Source organism: Agelaius phoeniceus, chromosome 9, assembly GCF_051311805.1.
Source record: "Agelaius phoeniceus isolate bAgePho1 chromosome 9, bAgePho1.hap1, whole genome shotgun sequence".
NCBI classification, from domain to species: Eukaryota; Metazoa; Chordata; class Aves; order Passeriformes; family Icteridae; genus Agelaius; species Agelaius phoeniceus.
The window spans coordinates 18,965,194-18,992,364 of NC_135273.1; the positions used below are offsets into that span (position 1 = coordinate 18,965,194).

The 27,171-nt window shown below is 46.3% G+C and overlaps 1 long non-coding RNA gene across 2 annotated transcripts; it reads right to left on the reverse strand.

Moving 5' to 3' along the window:
- Positions 1-2,031: 2,031 nt before the first annotated feature.
- Positions 2,032-26,010, reverse strand: LOC143694769 (uncharacterized). Of its 2 annotated transcripts, XR_013183463.1 has the most exons (4): positions 25,540-26,010; positions 23,994-24,046; positions 22,631-22,970; positions 2,032-2,256 (listed from the first exon to the last, which is right to left on the reverse strand). It is a non-coding gene; the product is annotated as an uncharacterized LOC143694769 (long non-coding RNA). The 2 variants fall into 2 exon arrangements; XR_013183464.1 differs by lacking the exon at positions 2,032-2,256 and having other exon boundaries at positions 21,881-22,970.
- Between the last annotated feature and the right edge of the window lie 1,161 nt (positions 26,011-27,171).

Here is a 27,171-nt window from a genome sequence, read left to right on the forward strand (position 1 = left end):
CCTTTGTTCCCCGGGGAAGTCACAGCAGCCCTGTTTTGGGAGCAGGTGGGAGGAGGGAAGGACCTTTTTATTTATTTTTTTGCCCTCCCCTTTTATTCTTTTGCAAGCTTTAATTATCGAAGGACTGAATTTGAGCTGTTCCTGTCTTCTTCCTTCCTTCCCGGACAGCATTTCTAACAAAGGCCTGTGGTTAGAGTTTGAGGGTTTTTTTTTTTCCCCGTTTTCTTTTCCCCTCCAGAGATCTAAGGCCTGTAATGAGATACCAACACCCTCTCCTTCCTACAGCCCCCAAAACAAACCCTCCGCCGGGCCAGCCCCTCCCTCCGCTCAGGCTCCAGCATCCCTCCCGTGCTCCCAGGGGAGGAGGGCACCCGATCCCAGCGCGGGGCTGCCGGCCTGGGAGGTGAGCACGATAGAGTTACAGGGGAGAGCAGCTTGCAAACTGCCTCTGCTTTGATGAAGCAACAGTTCATTGTCTCCCTCTCCCCCAAGTCCCTTCCACAGTGAAAAAGATCTTCTATTGTCGAGGCTAATTTGTTCCTTTTATTTAATTCCTTAAGCTGTGTGCAAACCTGTGGTCACATTACTCTGTCACCCATCTCTCCCCATCTTCTTCCAGTCCGTAGAATGCAAGGGCAGGAGTCTCTGGGTGCCCCTCTTGCTCCCTGTGCCAGAGTCAAATCCTGAGATGTGAAGCCAGAGGCATTCAGAACCCTCAGCCCTCACTTTGACAAGGAGGCAAGGTGCCTAAAAACTTCTGGAGGTTTGTCTCCCATGGCTCCATGCCTACCTGAGAGAGCTGCCAGGAGCAGTGCCCGTGTTCCTCACCACCCCAAGTGTGCTTACACAGCTGGGGGCAGCTGGGTGGGAGGACAGAGAGGAGCAGGATTTCTCACTCCAACACCTCTCTGCCTTCCTCTCAAAGCCACCTGTCCCCAGGTCTCTCTCTTTACCTGGAGGGACTTGGTGGTTGCTGAAATTCCTGTTCGGACTGGGAAGAGAGGGAAGGAGCAGAAACCTGTAAGCTGTTTTATTTGGATATTTTCCTTGTATCACAGGAGTGCTGCCTGGTGCCAGATGGCTGCATATCCCAGGGCACTGGGAAGGAGCCGTGCCCCGTGCCTGGGTGTGGCCTGGTGCCCGAGCTGCTTGTGCTCCTGCTCTCTCTGAGATGCAGAGGCTCGGAGCAATCGCAGAGGGAAGCTGGGAAGGGAGGGTGTAAGGGAGGGAGCATCCCTGCTCTCACCCTGGCCCTGCAGCCAGGGCATGACTCTGCCATGAGCCCTGTGGCTCAGAATAGCTCAGTGTGCAGCACAGGCCAGTGTGCCACGCAGGGGAGATGGGGTTCTGGTCATCTGCAGCTGCTCTGGCCATGGATGGGGACGTGAGGATAAAACCACACAGGGAGGCTGAGCCTTTCCCTCTCACCTTCCTCCATAAGGAGGAGGGCACTGGAAAAAGGCGTTGAGCAAGGGGCTGTTGTGCAGCAAGGAAGGGCTGGAGAAGAAGAGCTGAAGAGGGGAGGAAGGCAGAGCAGTTGCCAGGCTGCCTTGAGCCAGAGCCTTTCATGGAGGTGCAAGGGGATGGGAACATGGGGGATCAACATTGTCTTCTCCAAAGAAGAAAAGAAAAAAATGCAGAAGGAAGACAAAGGGAAACAGGACTTGTTGGGAGGAAAATGGGGATGCTCAGGGATTGAAGCAGGCTGGGGTCCAACTTAATAAGAAGCGAACCAAAACAAAACCCAAACAAAAAGTGACTGGAATTGGCGGTGGGCACCCCCTCCCCCAGGCAGCCATCCCCAGAAGGCAGTGAAGCTGCCTTTTCAAACAGCCGCCTCACAATAAATTCATGGCAGCCAGGGCTGGGAAACAGGCTGCTGCAATTTAAAGGAAGCGTGGATTTGCATATTGAATTAAAATTAAGAGCTAATTATGCAAATAAATTATGACATTTGGCAGGAGAATTTGCTTCAAGATCATTTATTACGTTCTTTTTATAACAGTGCGAGCGTTTAACGGTCAAAGACAATATTTTAAAGGAAAATTAACGCAAGATTATTAACCTAAAAACAATTCCACATTAATGAGATGTATTTCTCTTCAACTTCTCACACCTGGCTGCCTATTGATGCCCAGCCAGGACTGTCTCTTAATAATTGGCATTTTTTTTGCAGGCAAATATTGAATGAGGTGGTGAATGTTGCTTTGGACAAACTCACTCAGGAAAATTCCTTCAGGGTTTTAGCTTGCTGGTCTGTAAAGGAAAGTTGTGAAGGTCAAACATGTCTCATGTTGTTCTCTGCACTTCTACTGACCAGGTCTGGATGTGCTTGGGAGAAGACACTGTGCTGTCTACCCCATCTGCATGAGAATAAAAGCTCCCCAGCTAAAATGCACATAATTGCTTTTCGGAAGAGATATAAAGCAAAAGTCTTAGCCGTTTGTGGTCCTTAAAGATCCTGTGCCTTTTTTTCCCCAAGATTAGGGTTTGTTAACCCCAGTATTTTGGCTCCCCTCCAGCCCATGTGCTGCTGCCTTCCCTGGCCCTGCACTGGGACTCTCCGGTGGGGCAGACACTGCTCTTCCCCTCCTGGGACACTGGAGTGCCAGCCACGCATTCTCACAGAGGCCAGGAGCCTCCCATGAGGAGAATGGCTTCAGGAAAGCCCCACACTGGGCCCTTGGAAGGCCACACTGGTTTTTGCTGGAGCACTGAGGGATTCAGGTACCTCCAGGACCCAAAAGCTGCCCATCCCCAGCCATCACCTGTTACCAACCTCTGGCCCAGGTCCATCACACACAGCTGAGGTTGGTTGTCTGCAGTCAGGTGAGAAGTTGTCTGTCTAGAGGATTGACTCTTGTTCAACTAGGAAAGATGCTCAACCATTTGGTTGTTTTTATATGAACTTATCTTAAAAATATATATATATTCTCAGGAAAGACAGGCTGTGCTTGTGTTCTGTCCAGCACTCTTGCTTTGCCTCTCTTTTCCAGGCAGAATGCTGGGCAGCTGGGAGGCTGTGTTTGCAGCCAGGTTATAGGGGCAGTTGTTGGGAGTTATGAGAGAGCTGTAGCCAGGAATGACTAGAAGGGAACAAATTAGGAGGTTTAGGAAGTGAGAAACAATCTTTGTCAACGATGGTACATTGCAGCCTGGCCAAGGAACAACAGGGTAATGTCCCTGACATCCTTCAATCATTTTCACTCCTGCTTTGCCTCCAGTGTGGCTGTTGTCCACTGTGATCTGCACACTTCTAGGGCAGGATGGGATGTGAGGACCTGATTCTGGAGTTTCCTTTTGTTCCATTTCTTTACCCCTATTTCTCAAATGTTCCCTTACAAAGCCATCTGCCTTTGTTATAGCTGGGTTTTTCAAAATCCCACACCCTGATAAAGCTTTAAGGGACTTCACCCAGAGACTGAGGGGCATTTCTCTTCTGAGGCTGCTGAAAGTCTGTCTGTCATGATTCTCCCATATCCACTCTCAAGGGATTTTTCTCCTCTCAAGTTCAAGGTGGAGAGGACATTCCCTGTTAAATCAGTCCTGGCACACAGCACACAGTGGTGTGCGGAGCCAACCACAGGTAAGAAATTGTGTTGCAAGAAATGAAAGGTTTGGAGCCAGACAAAACGTGTGACATTCGAAGTTCTCAGCTCTCCTCCCTCAGAAAGGCAATCTGTGACTTCTGGACCCTCCTTAATGACCCAGAGCCGGATGGAAAATAATATTAATAATAATAAAAGAAACAAAGAAGGGGCTGGCGCATTTTTTAAATAAAGAAATTTCCCTCATCTTGCGGTTAATTTAAAAGGTTTATTTCTTGAAATGAATCCTCTTCATCAAATCTCCGATCCTTGAAAATCAGTGCAACCTGCCTCTGTGGATAATGAATTGATTTGTAATGTAAATTATATAAAACACCCTCCCCGCCAGCATTTGTGTGTGAGTGTGTTTAATCTAAAGTGTTTAAGTCTGAAAATGAGCTTCTCCATCAAAAGTCTCGATTCCATTTACATTTCTTGCATACGAGTCAATTTGTGCCTGACCCAGTCTATAAATCACTGCCAAGGAGTGCTGTGTCTGTACCTCTCCTCTTCCCCCACTCCCCTCCCCTCCTCCTCCCATCCTTGCACATGCAATGTTCAAAAAGGCGGTTTTGGATACCCTCTATAAATGGCAGAGTTCCCAGTTCTCTGGCCAGAGGCTGACCAGTGCAGAAGGAGCCCCAGCTCAGAGGGCTGTGCAGTGTGGGCACTGGGCAGGTGCTAAGAAGGGGGAGGAAGGGAAGTCCTTCTCAGCTTCTGCTGGCTGCTCTGGAAGGCTCTCCCAAGGGAAGGTGCCCTTTCTCTTGGTGGCTCCTTTCCAGCATGTGTTTGCTCGGCCACTAACGGAGTCTATGGCTTAATGGCACTAGAGGGTGAGGTCTACAGCAACATGGTGCACAGCAACATGGCTCTCTAAATTCCATGAAATGGGAATTACTTGCATCACCAGAGCCTTTAATCCTGTATTTATGTCCCCAGCTGTTTGATCATGCCAAGTTTTATCCTTCATCTCATGCCATTGGTGGTGAGATGACACGGGCCATACCTCCTTATCTTGCCTCCAGTGGGAATTAGGGGCTTCCCTTGCTGGTTAGACTTCCGTACGACAAATTCCTGTGGCCATTTCAGAGAGGAGGGGAGGTAACAGCAGTGGTATCTTCACTGAAAAAGTCTGTTGACCCATGTGGGTACTGGCATTAGAAGGGGTTTAGTAGCAATGCCCTTGAGAGAGCTGTTGGAGATCCACATTTCCCTGAATATTTATGCACAAAAATTTACAAAACCACTTTAACCAGTCTTTCTTGGATTCTCTTGCTCTGCCTTTTCTCATAGCAGAAGGATGCCTGAAAGTGTTAAGAAATTAGAACATCAAATCTATCCAGGTCTCCAGAAGAGCATGAGACAAAGAACTGGACCAGTGGCCACCTATCCCCCAGGCCACTTTATATCCTCCATCTATGAGCCTTGACTTGCCCTAACACAGCTATCTCTGAGCACCTCTAAGAAGTGAGCTCCATCCATTGCCATCTGTCTGGTCTGTCACCAGAATGAGAAAGATTGATGTCCAGCAAAACAAAGTGAAAACTCAGCTTGAGTCAGGAAGGCAGTGTGAGGTAAATCTTCCGAAAAGACTTATATTGGTACTTATAACCAGGAAATGCTTCCTCCTGTGCCTTGTTTGTTTACCTTTGAAATGGGGTTAATCCTTCCCTCCTCCTGGCTTTCCTCAGTTTCCATATCAGAGCTCAGAGTGTGGGGTGTATGTTACCATATGAACGTGCAGCCCAGAGCATGATGGGGCTTCTGGCATTGGAGGAGTCCTATGAGCTGCTATAATACAAATAGTAGGAAGAGTTTTTCCTCAAGATTACCCCAGGGAATTGAGGTCAGACTTTCAGTGAAGGAAGACACAAACCTATTACTAGTTTCTGTGGGGACTAATGCAATTTGCACTTTGTTAGAGGAACTCACAGTGATTTGTACACATTAATTACTCCTTGCAGCATCCCAGCTGGATAAATATTATTACCTTCATTTTACAGAAAGGGTAACTAAGATGTAGAGAAGTTCATTTGTTTGACTACAGCTGTACAGCGTGCCAATGACAGGAGCCAGAAATAAAACATAAGAGGACTGATTGTCAGTCCCTTCCGGCTCTAAAACTGTGGGTTCCAAATATTTTTTTCCCAGAACATCACAAGCAAAGGAGGCAGTGGTGCCTCCTGGCTGGGCTGGTTACCACTGTGGTGGGGATTGGGTGCTGGGGGTGGTGCATGAAACACAGCCTGGGAAGCACCGCTTCGAACCCCAGCCTGCACAGCCTGCAACGATGGGAGGAGGAAATGAAAGTGCAATTAGCTGGAAACAAATGAATTTGTGTTGCATATATTTCCCAAGCTGATGAGTTGGTGAATGAACCACTCGTTATTTCATGGAGCAGCATCTCTAAAGATCTGTAGAACAACTTGGAAAAAACCCAGCTTTTCTGTTTTGACATTTTTTGCAATATTTCTGAATGCTGTCTGCTCTAGTTTCAAGCATAGCTACTGCTGTATTTCCATTTTCTTTTTATGAAAAGGAAATTCTGAAAAAGTTTTGTAGTTTTTTAGCTGTTTAAACTTCTCACCTTGAATTTTTCAAGGTCTCGTGAGTGTTACGTTGACAGTATCAGCATATGGCCTTAGAACTAAAATATTTTGTCACCTAAATATCAAGCTATTTTTATTCCTGTTTTCCTATTTTTCTTGTGCTAGGTGAGTTAAAAACTAGTGATATTACCCTGTCCAGAAATGTTTAACTTCAGCCAGAGATGCAAAATTAAACAGACAACACAAAACAGCATCAAAAATAGGAAATAAAAGTGAATAGTGGGTTTAAGCATTAATTTGTTTTTATGGTTGTTGAAGGTGAGAGTACCTCTAGAATCAAAATCCTTTTTTTCTACAAGAGAAAAACATGTTCAGAATTTTTCCAGCTGTCTATAATTGCTTGCATTTTTCTAATGTGGTGAACAGAGGAACTAGATATTATGAGCAGCAGATAAGCCTGCAAGATGGGACCAGAGTGATGAAGCTCCTGTGTGTGCTTCCCTGAGATGGCAAAACAGATTCTCTAAGAAAGATGGACCTGAGAGTATTACAGTAACAATAGTGTCATATTCAGTTGGTCCTTATTTAGTCAGTCTTAGTTACATTTGAACTGGTTTCCTGTAGAATGGTATTTTTCAACCTGTGGTCTGCAGGTTCCTGGTAGGACAAAGAGGGTGAGTAAAGCAATTTCACCAAGGCTCTCCAGTGGTCAGGGCTTGTGAATTTTCTAGGGGGTTGCTGAGCCTTCTTGAGAGATTTTTTAGGGATCCACAAATCAAAGCAAGTTGAAAGACACTACAGCAGCATAATGTTATATTGATTGCTTTGTTTTTGCAGAGGATAGATTTTGTTTAATCTTCCCCTTCCTTATATTGCTTGACACCATTAGTTTTATCTTAACTGACATTAAATTAAAAAAAAAAACTTTAGAGAAGAGACTTTCTAATGTATTCAGTACTACTTTTGGGTGAGTAATAACAAGAAGTATTTTCAGGGGCACAGTAGCTCTTTAAAAAATATTTGCTAAAAAAGAAATCAGGTAGGACAGAAAAGCATGGCTTGAAGTGAGATCTTATTCAGTGCAAGTTTTAGAAGAAACTAGGATTCAAAATATATTGAGAACTAGAAACTATGGGGCCTGCCCAGAGCTGGACAGAGGGACATAGAGACATGGAGTCCCTCCCTGGTCTTGAGAGCCCACTGACCTGATCCTCCTGGGGCAAATGGATGTTACAGGGGAAACCCTTATTTGATGAGGCTTTTGGTCTGTGGTGGGGGACGGCAGGAAGCAGTACCTCACCCCACCAGGGACAAGGGTGTGACAGAGAGCTGTGGTTTTGGGATGGAGTCAGTGGGATGGGGCAGACTTCACAGGGAAAGAGCCCTCCCCAGCACTGTGTCTCCTGCTGCCTCGTGAGCCCCAGCTTCCAGCCCTGCTCATCCCCAGGCACCGTTCAACCCAGACCCATGAGGGATGTTGGGGACGACAAACGGACACAGCTTCCACTCAACAAACACAAACTTGTTTCTCCTCCTCTTCCATCCTTCACAAATTCCTGGTGCCTGTCACTCCCTGTCCACTCCGAGGGTTTTAATAACAAGGGAAACCAACATTTGACGTGAGCACAGTAGGGAGAGGAGAGGCAGTGCAGAGGGAGGGGGCAGACAATGTACCCATATGGAGAACAGAAGGATGCCAGGGCAGCCATTCAGAACCCGTCCCTCTCTCCTCCCTGCACCCACAGCCTCCTCTCTGCCGATGTTGGGTTCTTAACATAACAAGTGAGCCGAGGGGCGGCCAGCCCTGTGCTCGGCTAAAGCCCCGGATTCCTCTGCCCAGAGCCCTGTCTCCCAGCTACTGATCCCAGGAATCAATCGCTGGGCTCTTCCCTGCTTCCCGGGCAGCACTATTGTCTGCTACCTCTGCACTGGGAAAGGATGCCCTGGGTCCTCTCCTGACAAAGACCAATGAGGCCCGGGGGAGAAAAATACATACAGAACCATATGTGTATATGTATGTATATATGCATATGCAATAAATAAAGCAAGCCAGCCAAGCCCTTCAGGCAATTTTAGCTCCGTGTATTGTTCAGGAGGAGAGGTTTCCTCCCTCCCCTCCCATCTCCTAATGAAATCCCCCAAGCCCTCCTTGTTTCTCCCCCCTCACCCCCGCTGCCAAAGGGTACTCGCACAGGCATGCTCTCAGGGATTTTGTCTCTTGTGGTTGGATAGGCTCTCATGATGGGGGAATCTTTTATTTGCTAAGGTTGTTGGTGACAGAGCCCCTTCAAATCTCTCATTGCTTTCTTCATTTGCTGGACATTTGATTTGGGGCATCCCTTCACCCCATTTCACCCAGACCTACCCCTGTCTTCTCTGACCTCATCCCTGCTGTAACACACATGTACACCAGGCCTGGCCATGGCTGGAGGGAGGAAGGTGTAAAATTGCTGGATATCCTCTCAGAGCCCCAGGTCCTGGCAGTGGGACCATCTGCCTGCATGTCCATCTGTACAGCTGCCTCCATCCCCTGCCTCTTGGGGCTACCCAAGACATGCTTGGTGTATGGATGGATGGGGCAACCCACCTGTATCCCCATTGGTGTAGCTGCCTCTTAGACCTTTCCTGTAGTGCTCATGGTACTGTATAGAGGCAGGACAGACAGCAGAGGCTCCTGGCCAATGACTGGACCCTGGTCCTTCTCACAAGGTCTCTGGCCACTCACTGTCCACACACTCCTGCCTTCAGGCTGGGCCTCACACCACGTTCCCACTTGCCTTCCCTGAGCAGTGCTGAACTGACAGCCCTTGTACTCCTGGGCTCTCCACAGAACAGAAGAAGGGCTGTGAAGGCATGAGGAGCCCCACAGCTCTGATGGCCACCAGCCCTAGGTGCTCCCCTGTGACAGAAAGTGCAGGTGAGAGGCTTCACCATGCTTGGTTCTGATCATCTCTATCCCCTGCCCCAAACTCAATATCTGTACAGAGAAAATGAGTTCTCCTCCAGTGTCTGCTTCTTTTTGCCTCCCATTGCACATGAAAATGCTGACGGATTTCCCTGATCACTAGCCATGCTGGCTAGTGGCTAAAGCAGTTCATTTCAGACCCTGTGCAGGTATTTCTTACCATATATTATAGTGAATAATGTATCCCCAGCCATGCAGCACAAGGCTTATAAGGCTATCTCAGTATTCTGGTGACAGCTTTAAACCACTCGACCATTGACCATTCAGGTCTCATGGTTTATAGAGTCACCAGCACACCTTGACAGGGTTATAGCCTACTTATTGGTATAAAGCATGGTTAGGGATACATTATTATAGCACGTTGCCTCTGAAACGGGGCTGTGTGCCACTGGTGGCCTAGAGAGCCCTTGCTGGTGATCTGCAAAGGGCTGGGTGATGTGGCCAGCCCAATTCACATCTACCTGCTGAACCACGATGAGTGATTGCTGCAGTGACCTGAGGGACAATGCTCACTCTCAGATCCTGGAGGCCCAGAGGTGCAGGTGGCTCTGACAAGAGGGGGGCTGCAAGGAGCTGCTTTTCATCAAAGCTGCACCCAACCATACCTGAAGCTCTCTCTGTAGCACCAGTGATCCAGCAACCACTGTGCAGGTTGCCACCACGATGAGAAATTCTTTGAAGACTGCTGCTTCCACACTACATGGCTTACTTCCACCTTCTCTGGACTGCTTCTGGTTGGATGCAACCCGACCATCTTGCTTCTCTACAAATGCCAATTTGGCCTGGCTCATGCTGAACACTCATTAACAATTACTACAGTTAAGGTAGTTAATCACTACAGCTGAGGTTGAAATCTGACTTTTCTTCTGATTCCAAATCCCAGGTCTGTGAGCTTTTCCCATCTCCCACAGAAGGGTTTCTTCCTTGTTTCCATTGTTTCAGTCTTGCTCCTCAGTTAGTGATTTTATTATAAAGTTTCCAGGGATTGTTTGAATTGCCTTTGAATGCAGCATGTACTTGTTCTTGTTGCTATTGCAGAGCTGCAACAATTTAACAAACAAGTCAGGTTAAAAATGTTGACCTCAGGTTACTTCCTGATCTCACTCGATTTGTTAAATATTGAGCCAAATTTGGAGAAAAATTACCTTGGTACTTTGAAAGCCCTCAAAACTGGAACTCAGCAATAATGTTTTAAAATTTCTCTCCTTGCATTCCCTCTTTAAGGGCTATTATAGGAAATATTTGTTAAGGATATTTCAGCTTTAGGACTAGTTGAAGAGATCCATTACACAATTGCTATATGCCAATGCTCAGGATGCCTCTGGAACAAATGGACTCATTTTCTCAAATGTTATGTTTAAGTCTCAGTGAGCTCTTGACCACAGCTCCAGCTGACAATTGCTTCTTCAGTGTCTTCTCTTAGTTTCCTCTGCAGCCTTGATCCTAAAGAGATTTAAGGTTGTGATTAACTTTGGGCATGTAAATAGCCCCTCTGATGGTTACAGTTAACACTGTGAGCATCCTCTGAAGGGGCTGAGGCTGCCTCAGCCCCACTCTTGTGAGTGCTGCCAGATGTGCACAGTTTGGGGTCAGCCAGCTGCACAGACCTAGCCTAGGTCAGGCATCCTTGCAGCATCACATCTTACCAAGTTAGCGAGAGCACACATTGCACAGCTTTTGTGCCAGCTTCAATTTCATTTCAGCTTTCTGCAAGCTACAGGGGGATGACAGGCGATATTTTAAGGTATAAAGTCAGAGTCACAGACAAATAACACCAAATGCACATTGAGTCTGTCAGAAGTTAACCTGTCAGCACTCCCTGAAAGGATCTGCATTAGCAGATCAGCTTCACATCAGATCAGCATTTGTGTCATGTGGCCACAGTCTTTCTGGCCCAGTATTTGGAGCCCTAAAGCCTGACTCTCTCTCCTGTTGAATCCAGGCTTCAGTAGGTTTAAGACAGCAAGGTGATTGCTTACCTTTGCACAGTAAGTTCTGCTGGTGTGAGGCTTTAGTGGAGATTTTTAAAAAAGGAGACGAAATCCTGTAATGTGTAGATGTGAGGCTATTAGTCTTTCCATAGTCTTTTTCACTTAAGAAGGGGAAGGCACAAAATACTGAAGACAAATAAACAGATAAACTTTTGTAGGTGTACATTTTTACAGTCTTTTCATTGCTTGCACAAACTGGTACGTGGGAAGGGGGTCTGAGATGGCACTGACAATACAGACATACTGGGACCTAGTAGGGACAAATTGGTTGCTTTGCATTCAGCTTCTCAGTTCAGGTTTCCACTTCAAGCACTATAAATCCCTGAGTCCAGAATGGCTTTTCTCCTTCCCTTTACAGAAATGGCTCTGCCAGGTCCTGAGTTCCAGCCACTAGGTCATGCCACACCAATACTAAAGCAGGAGTGCAAGGGGAGGAACCAGGCCCACCTCTGTAAAAGGACAGATAGATCATAGTGCAGATGGAACAACCGAGGGATACACAACTAATTATATGCACAAGTGTGGGGTATTTATTACTGTAAAATGCTCACAAAATTCATAGGCACCTAAGACTTATGATGGCATTATCCACCGCCACTGGAGAATTAATGGGCAGCCTTTTCCCTGTGCTAAAGCAGACAACAGAGGGGGGTACTCTGTCATCCAGAGGTGAGAGCAGGGAATGAATGCATAGACAGTACTCCCCTCTAATGCTAATGGACCCTAGCACTGAGATTAGATTTACACCCTCCCTCTAAATGTACACCAGGGGAAGGCAGCTCCCCCAGGCTGCCTTCCCAGCAGCGTGGTGCTGCAAGAGCTGCTCTCTGCTCACCCTGCCTTGTCCCTGCTGGCCTCCACGCTGGCCAGCACAGGCTGTCCTGCTCCCCATATCTGCCCTGCCTGGGTTTGCACAGAAGGAGTGCTCACATTTTCTTCTGGGCAGTACCCTGTGGCAGTGGGGAACAGGGCAGCACTTGTTCCCCTGCCCAGTCCCCCAGGAGCCCCCAGCTCATTCCTTCATGTGTACTCACCACCCCACCATGGGTGCTGGGCAGCAGCTGGTGCTGCAGTCCTCAGCACCATGGGAACACCACACCGTACTACAGAGGGTTAAACGGTTCTTTTTTAATCTCAGCTCACCCAAGGAACAAAAGCCTGGAGAAATTATCCTTCTCCTTCCCTTTCAGCATCCTTGCTTTGGGATGGGAATGGGATTTTGACCTGAGGAATAATAAACCTAACAACAGGCAATGTGTAACTACTGATCCTCAACTTGCAGAAGGGGCAGGCAAAAGATGTTCAGGAATAGAAAGACAAAGCACCAGAAAAGTTCTCATGGATACATTTTTCCATCATGGCTCCACATCTGGCCCAAGTCCCTTGAGCAGACCCTGTGTGAGTCCCCAGCACTAGCCCTGGAAGGAGCTGGGGCTCAGAAGGCACAGCCCTGGAGACTGACAGGAGCATGGTGGTGCTCACACGCCTCTCCCTAACACAGCTGGGAGCACAGGCACCACAGAAGGTGAGAGGAAGGACTTCTGCCACAGGTTTGAGCAGCCCAGCTTTGCAGCAGCCTTCCCTCCTCCCTGGGAGTGGGATTGCTCCTGGACAACATCACCCCACGCGCAGCGGGAGTGACCACAGGCCTGCTAAAGAACTCCCTGCAAATAATTCACACCAACTTGTTTAAAGGAGCAAATGGGTTTAATTATTAGTTACAATCTTGTCAATAATTATCACCCCATCTGTGGGTAATAAATGGCAGCTTCTCACAGACTGCATCATTAGAGTTTAAGGACACCAATGGGGTGCATTAAAATGCTGAGGAAAGCATTGATCTGGTGTAAAAATGCTCTTTACAAATTACAGACACGGGTCAAGCCCGTTGGTGAGTCCTCCCTCTTCCCATCTGATGTCAGCCTGCCCTCTCCTCTTGCTGTGCATCCTCCCAGTACCCCCAGTCCATGGCTACTGGAAAGACAAAGAGGCCAGCAGACCACAGGGGACCCAGCCCTTGCACAGGACTCTGGGCTTTATGGAGTGAAGGTTGTGCAGTTATGACAGGGCTGGCATAAAGCACCACAGCTCCATCCTGGTCAGCTCTGCTGCTTTATTCCCACAAAGGGCCTGGTCATCTCCACAGCAGTCTTTATCCAATGGGCAAAAGAAGTAGGATGATATAGGCAATGTTTCCCAAAATGCAGCTACTTCTAGGGTGGAAAAGCATTGGTCATCACACAGCAGGACTTCTTGGAGGAGAAATAATAACTCTTTTTTTAGGGGGGGTTATTTTTTTGTTTTGATTTTTTTTTTCCTTTCAAACTGCAGGCTTGAATATAGGCCGGCAGAATGCAATTATCCAGGCTGGAATTTGGCCAAAATGCTGGGGCTAACAGTCCTACTGTTTCAAAATATGCCACAGTAGCCTAAATGATCACATCTTGCAGAATTTGATTTTGCATTTCATCCAAAACAATGTTGGGAAGTTCATGAGTAGGATAAGCAAAAACTAGTCCTACTTATCTCTGTACCTGCTGAAAGCTCAGCCCAGAATAGCTCCTGAAATTGTTTTAATTTCTGTGCAAAATATTGAAAGCAGTCTATGGTTTTATTCCTTTTGCAAATTCTCTGCCACCAGTTTCCATTTTTTTTCAGTAAAAAATACATCAACTTTCAGAAGGAGAAGCTTGAGTAAAACAAGCTATTTCAATCTGAAACCAAAAAGAAAAAGGAGAAGGGGATTTATTTCATTTACAACAGCATTTTAGTTGGACCTTCTTTTTTTCCTAGGTTTTGTTTTTGTGATTCAGCCTGTTAGGACAGACAGAGGATTAAGATAGCTAATGGACAGTCTCTTTATTGGCAAACAAAACTAACACCTAAATGTCTCTTTGCATGTACAAGTTGTAAACTCTTCATTAAAAAGAAAGCTACATTGATAGAGGCAGACTGGGCTAAAACTGAGCCCCAGTGTAAATAAACCTCTGCCAGGGCCCAGACAAACCCCATCCCTCCCATGCTTGCAACCTATTCCCTCAGTATTAAACAGCTCCAAATGCTCCCTGTTGTTTTGAATGCTATGCAAATATTGGCAGAAGGACACATGCTCTGTTTTAAAGATACCTCAGATACAGCCATACCAACCAAACTTTTTTGGAGAGCAACATCAGGACTTGCAGTTTCTCTTTTTACTTCACCAGATGAAATTTATCTGCAGATTGAATTGTGTTTTTAGCTGCCTCAGGCTGTGCTAGCTCTTGCTGATTTTGGCCAATCATCCCCCACAAGGGAAGAATAGAAAATGAAGAGGTAATTTTGAAAAGTCAAAATATTTCATTTTATATTTTGGAAAAGGAATCATTATAATTGATTTTATGTGTTGAAATAACTTCCCATTGTGAAACACAACTGTTTTTCTAGAAAGGACACTGGCTGTCTGTAAAAACACATCTCATTGAGGCTGGAAAAATTCCAGTATCCTTCTGTTTTACTGGAATATCTTGAAAAACTCCCACCTTAGTTTAACCTGGGAAAACCAAACCTCTCTTAATTTTCAGTTGGGCAAATGAAAGAAAATGAATGATAGGGATATTCAGTAGCAATTTCAGATGCCACAGCTGGTGGAAGCCCAAAAGGAGGATGTGGAACATCCCATCAGCTCTGCAGCATCACCAGCACATGTGTCCTACAGTGTCTTCGTGTCCCTGCACGTCACTGCTGGAAAATCTCAAACTCTCACTTATCTCACACGTATCAACCACACTTAAATGAACTGTCCCAGTGCTGCCACTGCCCAGCTCACATCTAGTTTCCATCACAACCCTCTCTGGTGCTGAGGGGAATATAAAAAAGAAAAATAAACTGGATGCAGGAAATGACAAGTTCAGTTCTTAATTTATAGTCATTCATACTCTACTCCTAAATATCATGGTAATTCCTTTGATTTTCTGAAAATGTAAGCGGATCCTAAAAAGCAGTGCGACTTTTTGGCATCCTGTACCAGAAACAAATTATTCCCATGTTGTAATGCATAATGCTCAGTAAGGTCTGCATGAGAACTGGAGCTGGCCACTGCACAAACACAATTCCACCGGTGAAGCTTCCAGCCCTATTCATAGTACCTGCTCTTCAGTTCTGCTCCCATTTAAAACATGCCATGTCACTTAATTGACAGACTCTATGCCACAAGCAGTTTGCAAATACACTTGTTTGAAGAAGATATGCCCTGGCTGATTTGGAAAATCCCTATGCAGTGCATTCAAAATAATTCCAAGCTGATTAATGACAAGTTGAGCAAATAGAGGGAATGAAGGGCCTGGCAGAGGCTGGCTGTGGTTAGTTAGAATTTGCTGAGTTCACTCCAACTAATTTTGTACCTTCTTCCATTTCACTTTCTGTAAAATTCCCAGCAAATCACTTCATGGTAAGGGATGTGTTACAAACCAGAGTGTAATGAATAGAGAAGAGGAGAAAAATCACAACAACACATTTAAAAAATTCCCTGGGTAAATATTTGGACCTCAAGATTCACTGCCCACAGCCAGGGGTCAGAAACATTACAGGTCCACTCAAAACAAAGGCAACTTGGAACTGGGAAGTGGTCAGAGTCAGTGCAACCTCACCAGTGTCAGGGAACTGTGTCTTTTATTGTAGCTGAAGATCCCAACCCTGCATTTGTGCACATTCACGGGTGTTCACATATTTAATGCAAACACACACAAGTGCGGGCACTCACACATTCTTAAAATGTATGTGCATATATTCCTGTATTCACAATGAACTGTTTATGAGCAAGCTATCAAGAAAGAGTTTTCACTGAAATTATTCAGTGAATGACTTCAAACAATGAATACATTGCAGGAAATGGCGATTGGCTCCAGAGCAATCCACAAGCAGAAAAGAAAGCATAAGCAGTTGAATAAATGGGTGGCTATGAATTACTCATTTAGCTGCATTATCTTCTTGTGGTCCAAATTCAGCAAATGTCTAAACACCCACTTCCCATTAAGAGCATGAATAGTCCCATTGATTCAATAGGGTTATTTTCTCTGCCTTCCATGGGGCAACTGAAATACTTAAATTTAAGCAAGTGCTTAAAGTGCTTTGCTGAATCAGGAGGTATGTCCACACTGTATATACCTGTGTTATACAGAAGGTCAGGTTAGCTGATCCAAGAATCCTTTATGGTCTTAAGATCTATAAATCTATGAATAAAACCAGCCTTTGCTGGAATTGCTTCTCCATAACCTTCCTGAGCACTGAAATTCATCCACACCCCAAAAATATTAATAAAACATCCTGTACTTAACTCTTTTCATATTATACTAAGTACGCCACTAAATAAACCTCTTAATATTCCAGTATATTTTGCAATGAACATTTTCCTGGTACGCTAGAGCGGTTCCTCCTTTTGTGCCATCCCGAGCACAATCCCCATGAAATACTGCAGTAAACATTTCTCTGAGTACTACAGCAAACACTACCAGCATTAGCAGATTAACCATTCCACTGAGCGCCATATTAAGCACACGTTTAAATACTGAGAGAAGACGTATAGCCTCCTCTTCCCACTGCGCCTCGTTACCCTGCCCAGATCCATATTTTTCTGCTCAGAGTCGACCAGCCCTGCATGTACCTGCTCTGTTCCTTCCCCTCCCAATGCCTCTCCCTCTCTTTTTCTCCTCTTTCTTGTTTTGTTCATCCTGGACCTATTCTTCTGGTTTGGAAAATTTGTCAGAGGCCAGGAAGCAAGGGACAAAAGGGGGTCAGAGGATTTGGCACATTGTTCAACCACAAAATCAACAACAAATCTGTGCTGTGTGCATATTTCTGCCTCTGTCTCTCTCAGAATTTGCTGAAGTCTGTTGATGGAGAAACACAGGTTAAGTGTGGGTCCCCCTCCCTGGATCAAAAGAATGAAGTAGCAGGTCTTGACTGGTGTAATTTGGAATTATAAAGCATTGTTTGGATTTTACAGATGTACTTATTGTCAGCAAATTTACCATGCTCAGAACCTTCAATGGATTCATCTTTAGCAAGTGTTTAAGAGCCGCTGACTCGTCTCTTGCTGCTGACAAACCACCTAGATTCAACCCATGGTTCTGTTCAGTTTTTCTCCTTTCCCTCCTCTCTCTCTCTTTTTTCCTCTCTTTTATCCTCTTTTTTTTTCTTTTTTTTTTTTTTTTTTTACTAGCAATTTGATGTTTGATCATTTGAGGCAATGAGGCGGAGGGTAATTTACGTTATCAGGGAGGTATGAGGGGTGCTGGGAGCCCAGACGCAAGGCCCATTCGCCTGCTAAAGCGCCATCGTAATGTAATGAGACTCCAGTCAAGTGCAGCTAGTAATGGAGAGGAACATTTCCCATTCATCTGCCTACCTGAGACTCCACCGAATATGACAATAACTTTTGCACGGGAGGAGCAGGGGGGAACATGGGGAAGGGGGGGCCAGAGTCCCCATGGCATGACTCCCTCTGTCTCCTAGAAAAGCACCACAGCCTCATCCTTTAGACCATTGAGGGAAGCAAATTAACACAACTCGGGAAGTCACAAAGCGGGTTTTGGAAGTGCTTAACCCTTCCCATGTCCTTTCCAGTAGGCACCTGGTCAGCACAGACCCTCAGCCTATCTCTGAGACTGGGTCCCCTCCTTAGACCCTCAGCTGTTGCATCCCTCAGGGCAGAACTGGACCCTTGTGCAGAGGGAGCTTGGAAAGGAAGGGCCCACCAGAACAGGCCATTGGGAAGGTGCCTGCACATCAACTAGCAAAAGTTGTAAAAATGAGGAAAACAATGTCCCAGAAGTGCTCCAATGCTGCTTCCCTCTAAAGGGGTTTCTAAAGAAAGCCTTTTTCCCTGATTGCCCCCCACCAGTTCTATCACTTCACAAGTGTGGCTTCCTATTAAAAAATAGAGTTTTAAGAAACCCTTTCCCTTTGTTTTCAAGTGTGGCAAACAGGACATTGGGATTGCATCAACAATTTCTTTTAATACCATTTCCTAATATCAGTCAAAACCCAAACAAAATCTCAAGCCCACACCACACTCCTAGTGCCGTGGAGTCCACCCCTGAGGTAATTTCCTGCCCCATGGCTTTGTCAGAGCAGCCTTCTGCCATGCACTCTAGGGAAGCAGATATAACTTCACAGTGTCCTGGGAGTGGCTGTTCCCATCACAAGGATGAGGATATTCACATCACTCTGACCATCAGGGAAACTGAGGCACAGAATGGTGTTTCATGTCATGCCATAATGAATAAAATCCAAGGGTTTGTGTCTTTTTTCAGAGAATGAATACCAAGGATGATAGAAGTAAATTCTGTCCCAACACCCTCCCTCAAACTCTGCTCCTCAGCCTTGGCCCTTGCCTGTAAAACCTTCCTGGCTGCAGATTCACTTTCCACTGTGCCTGTGTAGACAGGGCCTCCCAGCAGCACAGTAATAACCATAGCAGAAATACCCACCACCAGCAATCATAATGATGCACATATTCAAGTTCTCACAGGCAACCCTACTACTCTGCACACTTTGTTTGCAAACTGAGGGCAATTATAGCTTGAGGGAACCTCCTGGATGCAAACACATCTCTTGGTACGAAATCTCAATGTATGCCAAGGGTTGTAGCTGGCCTGGACAAGATCAGGGGAAGGAGAGATTAATTTCCTTCATCAGCCTGTCCTGAGCTTGCTGTTTGTTCCCAAAACTCAGCCTGAGAAAGGGAGAGAGAGGAAAGGAGAGGGGGAGCTAAGGTCTCTCCCTCCTAGCCCTCACCAAATTCCTGCCACATGGACCCTTCCAATTATATCCCCGTTTGAAAGGCTGCTGTCAGGATGAAAGGCGCAGAGCAGTAATGAACTGACGATTAATTTGCAGTTGGCTCACCCAGTGAGTGAGTGTCTCTCAGGCTCGCTGCATGCGGGTGCTAAATATGACGATGTCAGCAATTGTCAGCCAGAGCCAGGGGTACCCTTAATAAGAGGCTCTCTCACTCTCTCACCGCTGCCTGAGCGCCTGTTGCCAGCTTCCGGGGGCTCCGGCCCGGCTCCCCATCCTCCCGACGGTGAGGGGAGCTCTGTACCAGCCTGGCAGCTGCCAAACTAGCAAGAGGAAGGGAAAAGAAATGACCCTCTCCCCTGGCAAAGCAGCAGGAGCAGCTGCCAGTGCTAACTGCCTCTGCCCATGCCAACTTTGACCTGGGAGAGTTACGGCTTATGCTGGCACGAAAATAGCTCAGGATGCAATTGCACACGTGAGCACCAGCCATGTCTGGGCTGGGATCCCTTGCACCTCCAAACCTGGCAGCAAATTTCACAGCCCCTTAATCCATGTTAAAAACAAGGCTCTCACTGTCCTCATTCAAGTCAGCATCCCCATGTCAGAGTGGGCATGATGGCCAGGGAGCATGATTGACACAGAGTTTCGAGAGAGCTCTTGCAGAGGAACATCCTCTGAAATGCCCTGCAAACCTGTACTGCCAGCAGCTGGCTTTCATGGGATGCATTAAGGGTTGATGCAGCCTGACAGGGTCTGGGTCATGGACCTGCTCAAATATCCCTGCCAGCCTCAGAAGGGAAGCAAGAGACACACACTTGGGAGCCAATGTGTCGAGCAGTCTGTGAGAGCACAGAGGGGATCTGAAGCAGAGCTCCAAAGAGTTTGCAGGCTCACCAGCCAAGATGCGCCCGCATGTGGAGGGGACGCAGTGGAGAACACGGGATTGACAGGGCTGGGAATACGACCTGCGTCCTCTGCATTAAGGGGCTGTCACCAGACCACAGGGGAGGGCTGCTTTGCAGAGGGAAGCACAACACCTGCTCAGAAGACACAAATATTCAAAGTAAAGACCAATCCCTTGACACTGCACAAAGACACCTCCTGCATGCTCTCAGGAAATCTGGGGCATGCACAGTGGTCCTGTGTATTCCATTCACCCTTTTAAGTCTGTCCACCAAACCCAGACACTTCATCTTCTTTCCTCACAACAGGAATGGAACCCAGGCCGGAGCCACTATAAATGTGCTTAGTCTCACAAAGATGTTTTCTTCAACTGTCTGAAGTTTGGCACTGCAAATTGCCGGGCACCTTTGAGAATCTGGGTTCAGGAGGGTCATAATAAATTCTGCTGTGGAGCAAGCCTTGGATACTTGGGATGCAGCAAGGCAATGCTCTTCAACTGATGTGGGACACTTAGAAATGTTCATGCTGAAGCTTCCTTTTAGATTGCCCAAAGGCCTGTAAAATACATTTAATGTCTCTCATTCAGTAGATAATAATCTAGATTATTAGACCTGGTTTCATGTGATTATGTTGGGATCTGAAAGATGGGTGCACTGATTCCATCCTGGGCATGGACTACCAGAGCTTCGGAAGGCTTATGAGAGTTCAAAAATCAGCTACAAATGGCAGCTACCTGGAATTTTACACCAATCACCATATCCTTCCTGCTACAAATAGTGAATGCCATTTCCTTTGAAACATTCTGAAAAACCCTTCTGACAGCTGGCTCAGAGAGAGATTTAGTTCTAATTTTGTTTGGATGCTACTAGACAATTTTTACAGAGCTCTGATACCAAAAGAAGCATCCTTTTTCACCTTGAGCAAGAGAGTTTAACCAAAAAGTTAGCTATGGGTCCCTGTTCCCCCTTCAGCCAGCCTCTTGATTTGCAAAAGAAATTTTCTGCAGAACAAAAACCAGGTTATGGCTAGGTTTCTGTGTCTTTGAAACTGCTTGTGACTAGAAGTCTGATATTCATCGTGTTCTGGTACACATATGACTTTATTTTATCACTAGACTCCTCAGGTGCCTACACAACTTGCCAATCTGTTTCCTTGCATGAATCACATGCCCTTTCTGGAGAAAAATACAGAATGAAGAAGGCAAAAAGATGTTCAGAGATGGAATCTACTCACAAGGCAAGTGTTCAAGATGGTCTGAGGCCCATGTTAGCAAAATGGACGTACTACTCCTGTTACAGCCCCCAGAGTACCCTGGTAGTGTTTGATTCCAATTCCTGTCATACCAGGCTGAGGTGGGGACAGTGGTGATGGGCCTGTATCTCCAGCAGCCCTGTATGTATGACACAGAGTCCTTCATTTATGGCTGCAGCTCTTCATGTAACTTACAGGTCTTGCTGTAATCACAAATGTGTTTTTACCATGGAATCTCTGCCATCAGAGCTGGCATTTCAGGCACTGCTCCTTCCATGGCTCTCACTCCCTCCCAGTGCTGTCCCAGCAGACATACAGGGTGTCCTGCCAGCTGGACACAGCCCACATCCAGCTCACATACTATCTTAAAAAACTTGCCTCAATCAGACCTTCCTGCAGAGATGCTGTCCAAGCTGCTTTTCCTGCCCACCAAGCATGCCTAGGCCTGGGACAGACACTTTTTGGCTTCCCCTGCTCCTTCCACTCTGCCTGGCTCCCACTGGGAAGTGGCTCAGTGGCCACGCTGTGATATGGTGCAGAGCAGAGGCAGCAGAGCCATGGCACCAGTGCCACTTGGCAGGGTGTCCTGATGACACTGTGTCCCCATGACAGCCCAGTGCAGCCCTCTGAGGGTCGAGGGCTCCTCTGCAAAGGAGACCTGAGCCCTTTAAGGAGGAGAGAGGAGCAGAAATCAATTGTCTGCTCGCCTTCCTCCCCAGGCCCCCCTCTCCCCCTCCTCCGTCACCACCACCACCACACACGCACCCTATTCACCCTGCTGGAAGGTGACATTTGCTATTAACCTTATATTGGGCCATTTTGTAAATCAATGTCACTTACATTTAATAACAAGTGTAATCAAAGGAATTATGCAAATTTAATTTGATGCTTCTTGAATTATGCAAATCTGCACCACATATAATGGCTTCTGACATGTGCCCAGTTGGAGAACGTTCCATTACCTCCTCTCTTATTACCCCTATTATTATTTTTATTTTTTTATCCCGTGGGGGGGGAGGGGAGAAGGGAGGGAGCAGCAGTTAGGCTTAGAGGCAGGGGGGACAAGCGAGTGCAGGGAGAAGAGAAGGGAAAGAAGAGGGGTGGTGGAGAAAAGTGCTCCTTTGCCTGCATTTTGAGTAGAAAAGCCTCCTGAAGGCATTTCTGTTATTGTTATTGCAGAGCAAGGAGAGTGGTATGGAGGGGGGGAGTGGAATGGGGATGGGTGGAATCATTTCCCATGAATGGCTTTGCAGGCAATAATACTATAAGCCTCTGAGTCTAAATTACTGCCCTTCCAGTCCTGTCTTCAGCACAATATTACTCTCCTTGGCCTCTTCTTCCTGAATCACCAGGCAAGCTGGGGGAGGGTGAGGAAAGAGGGGAGCAGGACCCACAGAGTGGAAAATGCAGAACAAATGGGTGAAGAGATGTTTCAGGTTTTCTGTTCTGTGGCCATCCCAGGTGCCCCCACATTCTTATTCCTTCTGTCAGGGCCCCAGAGAAATCACTGTTCTTTTCTCCTTTGCTTTCCCACCAATTGTTTCCTTGCATGTGACCCCAAGGTCAGGAAAAACAGCCACAATATGCATGTGCCTCAGTTTGTAATACCTTCACAGTAACCTGGGGTATCTTCAGCCAGTGACATCTCAAGTTTCTCCTTTTGCAAGGACTTCAGTGTCTGTAGCACCAGAAGTCAGTTTGGACCAGCCTCTGTTTCTTCTGCATGTCAGAGATGACAAGAATATTTGGTGATCACAGAATGGACTGGAAAAACAGTGCCATGGTGGTAGTCCAACACAGGATGCTGAACAACATTTTCCTCTGCTGTTCCTCACAGAACTGATGAGTGACTCTTGCCATGATAATTTGTGCAGTGTGACCTTGGGTAAGACCACTCCCATCTCTGTGTCTTGGTGTCCTCACGCTCACACAAAGAAGATAAATCGATCTGTATTTTGGAAGGAGGAGAAGAAAGAGAAGAAAATACATTTGTAAAAGTCTGTGCACTCCTCTAATGTGAATTGATCCCCTCAATGAGGGAACAGTACCAATATGGCACCATCATATCTATAAAGCAGAGTCACTAATATCCAAAGTCTCCTTAGACTTTGAGAATTGAAAAGTAGGCAGTATTTTTACATTTTCCAGTTTATACTTGCCATGTTTCCTTCCAAAACTCTTCCAGAAACACTGCCATTTTTTTCTTCTTTTCTTTAAATATTTCTTCTATTATTACAAAGCCCTATAGGCCCTGCATTTTTTTCTCAAATTGAAGATAATTTCAATTTTCTCAAATTGAAGATAACATACTCTGCATTTATATTTTAAACACAATAAATTGGAAAAGATGTTCAGATTAATTTTTTTTTCATACCTACCAGTACTTCAAATTCTTTTAAAAGCTAAATAAATTGGGTTTGTTTCCTTAAATGGAAGGATTTTTCATCTGCTATCCAAATTACACTCTCATAGAAATACTGGTGAGAGAAAACTGTCCCTGCTCTGCCCAAACTGAACATCATTTGAAGTTCACTGTGGGAAATGTCATGTTTTGGTCAGTCCTTAATAGTATGGTTTCCACCAATGATGGGGTGAAATGGATGTGCTCACCCTGCTTCAAGGCTAACACCTGCTGGCCTTGGAAAATAAGTATATAACACCCAGGGGATGCTGCTGACATTGCTTTTCAAGCTCTGATGGTATTTGACAGCATCACCAGCAGCTCTCCAGTGCCATCAGCACTCTGCCACTGCTAATTCTCTGTAGAGCCCATATGGGAAACAAGGCCTCTGCAAATGGGCTCTCAAGAGTTGCAGCTGTGGGTAGAAATCCTGCTGGGAGGTCTCAGTCCAGCATCTTCTCTGACCCCTGTTCAGGGAGCCCAGCCCTGGCCTCTCCATCCCCAGGGATGTGATCTCTGAAGGGAGGGTGTCAGCAAGAATGTCAATAGTGGTGCCTGACACTTGCTCACCTCTTCCTGAGGTTGTTGATTCACTGCCCAGAGACAGACTCTGTCACTAGAGGCTGAAGAAAGGAACAAAGCTCATTTCAGAGTCAGCCACATCTGAAGTCCTCCTCAGCCCAACATTTCTTGACTGCACAGAGGATGTTGCCTTGCCTTGCCTTGCCCTCCCAGCAGATGACCTCCATGGCTCTCGTGGACACGGGGACGGTCAGCACCCAGGACCATTTCCTGGTTCCAGGTGCTGCACAAGCAGATCAGCAAGAGGGTGCCCATGGGAAAGGGCTGATGTGGGTGCCCACCCCACATAGCCCTCAGCCTCAAAGGTCCTTCAGGGGAAGCAGGTTAATGAGTGCATGGAGCTAAACTTGTCCCCAGTGATCAACCTGCTGAGGTCAACAGAGGTACCAAACAGCCCAAAGGTTCCTATCCCTGCATTCCAGAGGTGTGTGCCAGGTGGAAGTGCCTCTCCTACAGACAGAGCTCAGCACACAAAATGCTGTTTCATAACTGGTGTTCCTGGGCTTTTCTCTCCACAAAGATTCTCAGGAGGATGTCTCTGAATGACTCCAATCATGGATATTCCAGCATAAAAGAGTCTGTGTTGGAGTTTGTTTGGAATAGTTGTTAGGAACAGCTAGAAAATGTCTTGTACTCTACACTACAGCCAGCAGCATCAGTCACAGAGCTAAGGCTGCTGTAGTGTGGGCTCACTGCTCTCTGTGTTCCTCAGCCCCAGCTGGAGGATGCCAGATACAACAGAGATGCCAGAGTGAAAGTGAACACATTTTCCTTAGGGAAACTGTTCCATGGAGCTTAGGTCCTGACGCTGTAGGTTGACTCAGAAATAGGCAATGCAGAGTTCCTGAGCCTTGGCTGAAAGACCTTTGTGCTATTGCTGGGACAGGGAATTTGCCTGCCTCAAGCCCTGAAGGGAGCATGCTGGGCTTCCCCAGGGTAAACAAATAGAGTGGGGAAGTCATAATTGACACAAGGGCTCTAAAAGGGACAGCTCCCAGCGGGAGGCCATGCTGCTTGAAGTTTCCTTGCTCTCCCCTTCCCTGGAAATCACAGGTCATTGCTTGCAGCCACCTCTTTCCCAATAAAATTGTAACCAGTGAAGAGCCATAAAAACACTGAAGCACAGAAAGGCTGGGAATCTGATCTGGTGAGAAAGAACACACTGACAAAATGAGCATGAAACATTGTGGGAAGCAGTTTGAAGGGATCAGGCTGGGACAGTGCAAGATAAGAGCTCCTGAAGGAAGATGGTGATGGCTTCAGAGACAGGGGTGAAGGAAGGGATGACACAGTGCTGTGACAACTGCCAGCAATGTGGAGGGGAATTTCCCAGAAAGATCTTTCTCCATAAAATAAACTTTTAAGTGAGAGCTACAGAAGAAATTAAATTATGGACAGTCCTACTTCTGACCAGGGTCCCAGCTGTCATATGACTGCCTATGCTTGGCCAGGGCATACAGGAGTAAACAGGTGTCCTACCTGCTCCATGCCTCTGCTTCACCACCTGTAGGGAGAAGACAGGACAGGCACTCACCCCACAGGCTGGAACAGACCCCATCAGCAGTGGCTCTTCTGCAGTGTGACTCCGTTGACATCAGGGAAAAACCTCTTCCTTAGCCAAGAAGAAAGGTATAATGTTCATGATGCAAAGAGGGAAGATATTCCAATTTACCTTTGCCCTTGAAATGACAGGGGACTGGAAGTTTCACTGGGAAGGCACCCGAGTTCCTCCTTCAGTTTTGGGCAAATGAAAGGAAGATAGCAGTTTCATATACAGGTAAAAGTCACATAAGAAACTAAACAGGCAGATTGGCTGATTTTTTACATAGAAATAACTATGTATTTTGTTATTATGTTTTTAGAGGTTTTTTGGCTCTGTATTTCATAATTTAATTACTGAACAGAGTTCCAGGAGTTAAATATTTGGAAAAAAACTATTTTGAGGACAGGTGTTGCCATCCTATAAGCATGACTGAGATTTGCATGAGTCTGCCAATGCCCCTTTAAGCTGGCAGGCATCTAATGAAATGCAGAAGCAAAAACTAGGGACCAGAGGGAGCCAGTGCCTTCTGGAACTCCTTCTTCCCAGCACCCTGAAAGTTTTGTGACCAGACCCTGCTGGCATGAAACCCCACAGACTGCTTTCCACGGTGAGCTGGGAAAACCCCTGACACATGTGAATAACAGCAAGAATCTCTATCATCTGTAGAATACAGAAAAACTGTGAGGCCCTGTGGAGAACTCTCTCTCTGTCCACTTGCTGTAAGGTCCACCTACCACAGGCCTCTGACAAAAGTCAGCATCACCCTCCTCTGGCTTCCTCTTACAGCCCATTCTTCCTTTGTTTGAGCAGTGGCCGCACATCTTTGTTACCTGCATCTGGGCCCAGGGATGCTGAAGAGTTTTGGGGCATCCCTCTATCCCCAGCAATGTCACAGAGTCACCCAAGGGCTGCTTTTAGCTTGGCCAGAGCCAAGTCACACCAGTGTGATCCTGCCAGCATCAGTGGAGCCTCACAGAGTGCGAGTCCTGCTTGCTCAGCCTCTCTCCAGCACCTGATTCTGCATGCAAAGAACATGAAGATCTTTTTTTCTTCATCTCCCAATTTCATTTCTGTCCATTTTCCATTCCTCCCATTCCTTATTCCTGAACACATGGGTGCAGCTCTGCTTGTAGAAATCCCATGGAGTAATTCCTGCTGCATCCCAGGGCAGTTCAATAGAGATGGGGGATCCTCCAATTTCTCACCTTACACCCTTTCCAAGAAGCTATCTCATGGCACTGCAGGAAGAGGGATTATTTGATCTTTATTAATTTATTGAAGGGAAGGAAGAGGGTGGAAATTGTAATGAAAGGGACAACCAGCAAGATGGCAAGGAAGGGAGGTTAAAAATGAAATCATCATCTAATTGGCCTGCAGTGAATTATTCACATGTATAATCTTTTTAAAAAAAAATTCAGCACAAGGCAATGCAAGTAAATGCTGTTCATGTTTAAAAGTCATTTCCATAAGTAAGTGCAATTTCTCTACTGTTTGCCCCTGTTTAATGAAGTGAAATCTTGTTTGCATTCCTCCCAATTTCCCAACGAAAGGCGCCCAAGCGTTTGCACCAAAATTACTTGGCCCAAATTAAAACCCTCCAACACTTCAAAAAAAAAGAGGAAA